Raw genomic sequence first — 7,829 nt, forward strand, 5'->3', positions numbered from 1 at the left:
ATAAGCAGTGATGGCTTAGGGGTGGAGCTCCTTCCACAGATGGGGGAAAGGCTTCTGTATGTACGGGACCTGGTCTTCACTGCCTTCCAGGTGGGAAGACCAAGGCCTGATGCAGAAGGCGGGCTGCATGGGTGGCCGCTGCAAAATCTGTCTATGATGGACCTTTGCAGTGGCCAAGTCGCTCAGGAGCCCAGTGTGTCGTTTCTCTGGCGTCATCTGGCTTCACCTCCACCACTAGAATAGGCTGTAAGATGCTCTCTCCACAGAGATTTGCAGCCCTAGGGAACCATGGGGAAATTTCATGGTTTAGATTTATCACCACTAATTTAATTCCTCATTCTGTGGGTTGGAGGTGTAGACCTAGGCTCAGGTATATATCCAGTTAGGAGTCAGTTAGGAAGTGCTAAGTCTGAATGGATTCTGTATGTTGACTGAGACGTGGTGGGGACTGGACCATTCTGTAATGGAATAGTGTGTGTGTGTGTGTGTGTGTGTGTGTGTGTGTGTGTGTGTGTGTGTGTAGATCAAGATTCTCATGTTACAGTCGTCAATTCATAGAAAACCCCTCTGGCCATGGGCTTCATGTAACAAAAGAGAACATGTGTGTATTCCTGAGATCTCCCAGAGAAGATACTGGCTAGCCACTTGCAGGTCTCAGGACTAGCCTGGCTCTCTAGTTCCCTTTCACTCAAGAGCATCTTTCTGTTCTCTGACCAACTGTCTTTATTTCTATCAACCACAAGTCTTAGGTTCAGTTTGTTGGTCCAGACATGAGAGCTCTCAGCAGACACCCTCTTTGGACTCAGACCCACATCTATAACAGTATGCTGGCCTGTTAATCAGCAGGCTAGCCTGGGCTTCTCATTTGCCTGGTAGCGGGTATGGTTCTAAGAAAAAGATTCAAGGACTCTTCAAGTACAGGCTGGGCACTGGTCTCATGTTACTGCAATAACATCCCCCTGGCCAAGCAGAGCGTGAAACCAGGTCAGACGCAGGAGGTTGGAAAATAGACATTAATGGGAAGAATTGCAGACTCGCCCTGCAAACAGGTATGGATACGTGGGGGGAGTAATTGAGGCCACTTTCTGCAAACAATCTATCCATTTGCTCTTTTTCTTCTATGAGCTGGCAGAGGCAAGAAATTGGAATCTAAGTCACTTTATAGTTTATACAGGAAATCAGCTCTTCTTCCCACCGGGCCACGCCTTCTCAGTCACCCACTGAGTGACCGGGAGGAAAGACAGTGATTACTGCCCCACTGTTTGGTCTTGGGCCTGGAGAGCAGGTTTCTTGGTCCTGATTGCTTTGAATAGACCCCACGGTCCTTCATATTTGAAAAGCTTCCGGTAATTGCTTGCTACCCGAGGGAGCCATCTTTGCGAGGAACGTAGAACGCTGGTGGAAGGAAGAATTCAAGAAAGCCAGTCAAGCCCCATGACTTCTGGGACTGTCCCAGTGCTATTTTATCTCCTTCTTGGGGGATGACCAATAGTCCCACAAAGCTAAGGTAATTGAGAAGTCCGCTCCCTGGGCGGATGCCTTGGCAAACTATTCTGTAAAGACTTCTGCCCATTTCCTTCACTGCACTGAGGGGAGCCATCTTTAGGATTTCCGGTAGGCACACAAAGCCGAAGGTGATCCCATGTGCTCCATGGACCCCTGCCCTGGGCCAGTCCTTTAATACGAAATATGCCTCGGCCTCCTTGCATGGTGCACAGCCTCCATATAACATTTCCTGTGTGACTTTTGTGAGAATTACAAACTAATTACAGAATGTGTAATTAAGTGCTTCATCCTTCAAATCCCTGAAAAAAAAAAAAAAAAGGAAAAAAAAAAAAAAGAAAACAAACAAAAACAAAAAAACAACCAAAAAAAAAAAAAAACCCCAAAAACAAAACAAAACAAAACAAAAAAAACCCCAAAGAACCAAACTAAGCATTCCTTCCTTTGAACTAGATTTTACTACTGAAGGCCGTCTCTGGCCGCCTGTCCTCTTTGTTATGTACCTGACAAGATAGAAGCACATATTCAGGGAACAGTCCCCACAATGACTGATGGAAATCATGGGACAAAACCTTCAGCTCCCTCAACCTTTGAGACCTAGTGTGGCCAGAGATGTCCCAGAAAGACAGAGTTCCAGTTGTCCACTGTGTGACAGCTGCTTGGAAAATGCACGCTCTATCCTGCCTGCCCCACTCCCCCACCCTCTGTTCCGACGTCCTTTTCACTTCCCCAAACACTTACACTTGATTCTGCTCAGAGTCCTTCAGAGTTTGCTTCCAAGGGAATCCGGACCTAGAAACCTTTGTTTTCAGGCATCAGAACCCTTCTTTCCAAGTCTTTCCGTGTCTATGGAGTGCTGATTTCTTCTCAAGCACCGTGTATAGAGAAGAGTTTCCCATGTGGCAGTGCCCAAAGTAGCCTGGGAAACACTGCAGGCTCCATCCCCCATTAACACATCCGGAGAGCAGAAGGTTCTAGAAGCTTTGCGGTAAAGACAAGGCCACCTTTGTGTACGTCAGGATTTCATAAACCTTCAGACAATAGCTTTTCTTTTTCTTACAGTGTGATGAGAAATCTTTATGGAGACAGACTTTTACATGGGTTGTCGCAGTTTTCTTTAGATTTTTTTTAAGTTCCTTATATATTCTGGACATTAACCCTCTGTCAGATGTATAGCTGGCAAGATTCTTTCACGTCCATGGGATTCCTCTTCCCGCGATTCGTTCCTTAGCTGTGCAGGAGCTTCCTAGTTTTATGAAGTTCCTTGGAAATGGTTGGTCTCAATTCCCAGGCGAATGGAGTTCCATTTGGAACGCCCCTTTCCACACCTGTGCCGTATTGGGTGCCGCCTGTGTTTCCTTTTACTGATTTCAGTTAAACCAGATCTTTGAGCAGATCTTCCTTAACATGGCACCAAATGTTCTTTTCCTTCTGTCTTTTCATGTGTCCACATGGATAAACAGGTTCATTCATACATTTACATTTATTCCATTATATATCCATTTATAGCCATTCATTCATTCATTCATTCATTCATCCATGACCTTATTCATTCCATTAATATCTGAGGAGTTGAATTATACCAAAGGCACCATGCTGTGTGCGGGGAGACCCATTGCATAGAGATGTGGCATTCTACCTTCTCGGAGCACAAAGTTATATTGGGTCTTATATTCTGGGTCTTATATAAAAGCTAAGAGTTGAGGATAGAGAGATGGCTTAGAAGCTAAGAGCACATATTGTTTTTCTGGAGGATATGGGTTTAGTTCCCAGCACCTATGACTGTTGGCTCATAACCATCTGTAACTCCAGCTTGTGGTGCAGGGCAGGGGGGGTCCAGTTCCTTTTCCTGGCCCCATTGGCACCTTCACACACACACACACACACACACACACACACACACACACACACACACACACACCCTTTAGAAATAATATGATAAAAGCTAAAATTCATCTTATCACCTATTGATTATTAAAAGTTTATTTTGTACAAGTTATGTTCATTGAATGTGATGGAATTAAATGAGAAAAATTTTAAAGCTCTATCACAATATTCAATATTCAATTCAGTATCTTGAATCTAGAGATGGATAGATGGATTCTAAAGTTACATGACCATTTACAGTACCCAGAATAATAGAAAACATAAAAGTTGCTGTGATGGTTGGATTAGAAAGTGACTTCATAGTCACAATTAACAGAACCACAATGACACAGAAGAAAAAAATTGAGAATGAAAACTTTGAGGAGAATTGTAATCAAAAATATACAAGCAATTGTCCAACTCAACCATAAGAAGACATCCTGATCAAAGACACAGATAAAGAAAGGGGCCTTGGGATATAGTTCAGTTGGTAGAGTGCTTGCCCAGCCTGTGTAAGGGACTGAGTCCCTTCCAAGCACTGCGTTGATCTGTGCATGGGGGTGTGCACTGTAATTCTAGCACCTGGAGTCAGGAGTTCAAGGTCACCCTCAGCTACATAGCAAGTTTGAGACCAGCCTCGAATACATGAGATTCTGTCTCCAAACACACAAGGGGATAAAGGATCTGAATAGAACAACTTATTTATCTGAAGAATTTATCAGACCGGGCAAGATCCCAGATGTCATTAGTCTGTGCTAATGTAATCAATCTGAATAGAAATCAAATATAAATCCAAACCACAATGAGATGCAGCCTCACACCTACGAGGACAGATACAATAAAAAAGTATGAGTGTTCAAGACGTGGAAGGCGGGAGCGTTAGTACGCTTCCTGTGGGAAGACAAGAGGCTGTGTCCCTTCAGCAAACAGTTTGACAGTTGGACAGAGACTTACTACACAACCCAGACATTCTCCTACATATAAATCAAGGAAAACCATCCCATGTGAAGACACTGGCCTTGCTGACTTCAGCTTCCAGCCTCTCTTATTCTTGCACTTCATTTTGCCTGTTTTTTAAAAATGAACCTGGCATTTGTTTCAATCAGACATGGGTAAGGCATACAGAACAGGAATAACCATCAGGAAGGAAGTCACAGGCTAGACCTTTTATTACAATCTTCACAGGAAAGAGTGGATGAACCTGGTCAAGCAGGGCATGATATGCACTCAGGATTGCCTGGTTTAAATAACCACAGTGGACTGTGGTGCCAAGGGGACTGCGGTGACTTCTCTGATGTCCAGCTCTAGGATGACTAGGAGGCTAGAGTGCCGGACAATAGGAGGTGAGGTGAGCGGGGCTGGCTGGCTTGCAAGTCAAGTGTGTGCTGTCAGGTAAGATGTTTGTGGTCCCTAGAGATTAGTTCAACCTAGGAAGGATGATCTCTTCTAGGTCCACAAGGGGCATCATAACGCGCAGAGAACAAAAAGCGTCTCAGTGGCAGATCCCTTGCATGTCTGAGGTCTTGCGTTCAATCTTCAGCATTGATAAGTAAAACGTTGTGAATATAATCCCAGACTTCCAAACCCAGTGCTTTGTGGATACCGCATACCTCACACCCTGGCTTGCAATTCATGACCCACAAGTACAGTTTGGCTCCAGAATCCCTTGTCTCAGTGTCTCCTTTGAAGAGTACTGAAGAGCTGAAGCCCAAGATCTTGGATCTGTCCCTGCCTCATCTCATGGCTTGGGAGATTTGAAGGTACTTTCTCTCTCTCTCTCTCTCTCTCTCTCTCTCTCTCTCTCTCTCTCTCTCTCTCTCTGCCAATCAAGAAACACAGGGCCAAGATTCCACTCTGTCATGCCCCTGGTGCTTTTAAGCCAGTGAACATCCATGCAGAAGCCTTTAGAGCATGGGCCTTCTGGCTCTGATCAGCTTCCATCAAGCTGGTAGCATCAGCTTTGGGAATGAGGTGACACAGGGCTATGCATTGAGCTGGGTTAGCATTTTTTTTTCCAAGAAAAGTATCCATCTTGAAGGGGTTTTTTACCTCAATTGACAGGGTCTTGGTGGGTGTGTCTGCCTGTATGGCCTATATCCAATGTCTTCTGGGATTAAACAGTTCAAAGAAAGGAGCTGACCACAGTGTCTGAGCTGTAAGAGTTCTTTCACAAATGGTAACTATTACAGCACGTATCACTCACACTGTATCGACTCAACAGAGATTTAATAAGCAGCTAACCTGTATGACAGACTCAGGCTGCCCTGCATACCCACAGAGCATATGTGAGTTTAAAAAAATGGTCATGGAGGCTCTTGGTAACTTGTAAAGAACAGGGCCAATGCTATAGGGAAAATTCCTGTTAATAGCCATGATCATAGTTTTCAGAATAATATGAGAAAGAATAGTAGATTTGTACAAAAATATATTAAATTAACTGACCCCTACAAGGGACCACAGAATGCTCAGGGGCTTAAAGTATGTATTACCTTTGGCAAAACCCAGAAGTAGATCTGCAGTGGAATTAGTCCTTTTTAATGACAGGATAAAAACCATACTTATCTATTTAAGCACAGATTTTTATGTTGAAAGGCATTCTTGGATGTATGTATTAAGATATTTTACACCAATTATTTCTTCTATTTTCTTTTTCATTATCTTGTTAGGATGGAGAGAAGGCTATCTTTGAACTTGAAAACTGCATAAAAAGAATGGATTTGCCATGGTTTTTAATGAACCCTCGTTACTTCAGACAAAGTCAGCTGGGGGCTAGGGATATTTTACAGAAATAATGAGTTTGTTTTGGCCTCTTTCCCCAGCTGTCTTGTGGGTTATTAGTTTCCCTGAAGAGTTCTGGAAGTCTGCACAGCACGGCTCACATGGCTTTGGTTCCTCCACAGACTCTGCCTTCAATGTTAGTCCTCTCACGCTATGATTTGCTGGAATAATCCTTTGCGGTCTCATTTGGACACTTCCTGACCAAACTGTTGCTGCCTCACTGGGGCCATCACTGTCCAGAGACTGTTGGCTAAGCAATGGTCACCCGTCACCAGAGAACACAGTACTCCTGATACTCTTTTGACAGGTAGGGTGGTTTTGAAGATCAAAGCCTTGTATTCTCATCCATCGTGGCCCTCTTTCTCTGCTCAAGCCTACAGGGGTCAGCTGACAATCAGAGAAGGATGACACACTTCTCTCACCAGAATCTCCAGGCTCCTGTGCCTTGCTGGGCCGCTGGCCTTGAATACATCTGTCCTTTTTCTCTTTAGGATTGCTGCCATAGTCCAAGTCCCGTGGTGACTACAAACCTGGGTCTATTCTCGAACTCCTGCTGCTCTGTTACTGAAGCCCAAGTGGTAATGAATTTAAAATGTCAAGCAGATCCGTTGGCTTTCTTTGAAGAAGGGCTATCCAACAAATCCAGTGATGGGTCTGACTCTTGGAAGATTCCTCAGTGCCCAACAGCAAAGCTCTCCAGCAAGCCCTGTGGAGAGGTTTTGCAGCAGACACATCCCACTACCGGTCCTGGAGTCACACCTGCTTTTGAATCCTGTCTCTGCCATTTATTTATGTGTGTAACATAGGCAAGGGCTCACGTCCTGTTAAATCCGGCTTATTTATGTGGTAGATGTTGCAAGCACTTTCTGTGTGGTTGACTCTGAATAGCAGTTGCTGTGAGAGGAGAAGAGCCTGTGATGATTAGTATAGAAGCAAGACAAACCTTTAGATGCCCTGGGGACTTTGAACTAACTCAAAAACAAGACAAAGACCCTTCTAGCCAATAAAACAAGGGAGGGCTTTATTATTTCTGTAAAGCCAAAGAGAAAACAGTAGATAGTGCCTCGAGTCCACTTTAAAGCATAAAGATTGGATTAAAGATTATGTATATAAAGTAATAAATCCCTTTTTTGTTCAACAGGGGAGCACAGGGGCTGTCGATACAGAGGAGAATATGGTAGCCAGCTGCTACCCATGATCTGGGGGATGCCCTTCGACATCGACCCCTGAGCTCCACATCCATGGGCACATATATGCATAGACACATCAACATATGTACCTATCCATCAACATGCCTACTTACACATGTGTGTCTGTGCACACATACACATACACATAATACAGGGCAACATGTTAAATCTATATTCAAAATAACTTGTTAATGTAACTATTCCCTGAAGGCCATGCAGATGTCCTGTAGAACCCTAATCCTTCTATTATCACCTCCTCTTGGGAGATTCTTGTACCACGAGACTTTCTGGACACTTTACCAGACCTCTGGGTGCTTCTAAGCATCCTGTACGTTTGCACTAAAAGATCAGTAGTGATGATCCTGCATTGCGTCTTCTAAACTGAACTCAGGGGTGTGAGTTATCAGGAGGTCGTTCTACGTCCTGACGGGAGGATGCTGGTTGGAGGGCTCCCACCTGGCTCAGATCTTGAACATCATTATAGTCTTCATG

This window comes from Rattus rattus, chromosome 8, assembly GCF_011064425.1.
Source record: "Rattus rattus isolate New Zealand chromosome 8, Rrattus_CSIRO_v1, whole genome shotgun sequence".
In the NCBI taxonomy this organism is placed as follows: Eukaryota; Metazoa; Chordata; class Mammalia; order Rodentia; family Muridae; genus Rattus; species Rattus rattus.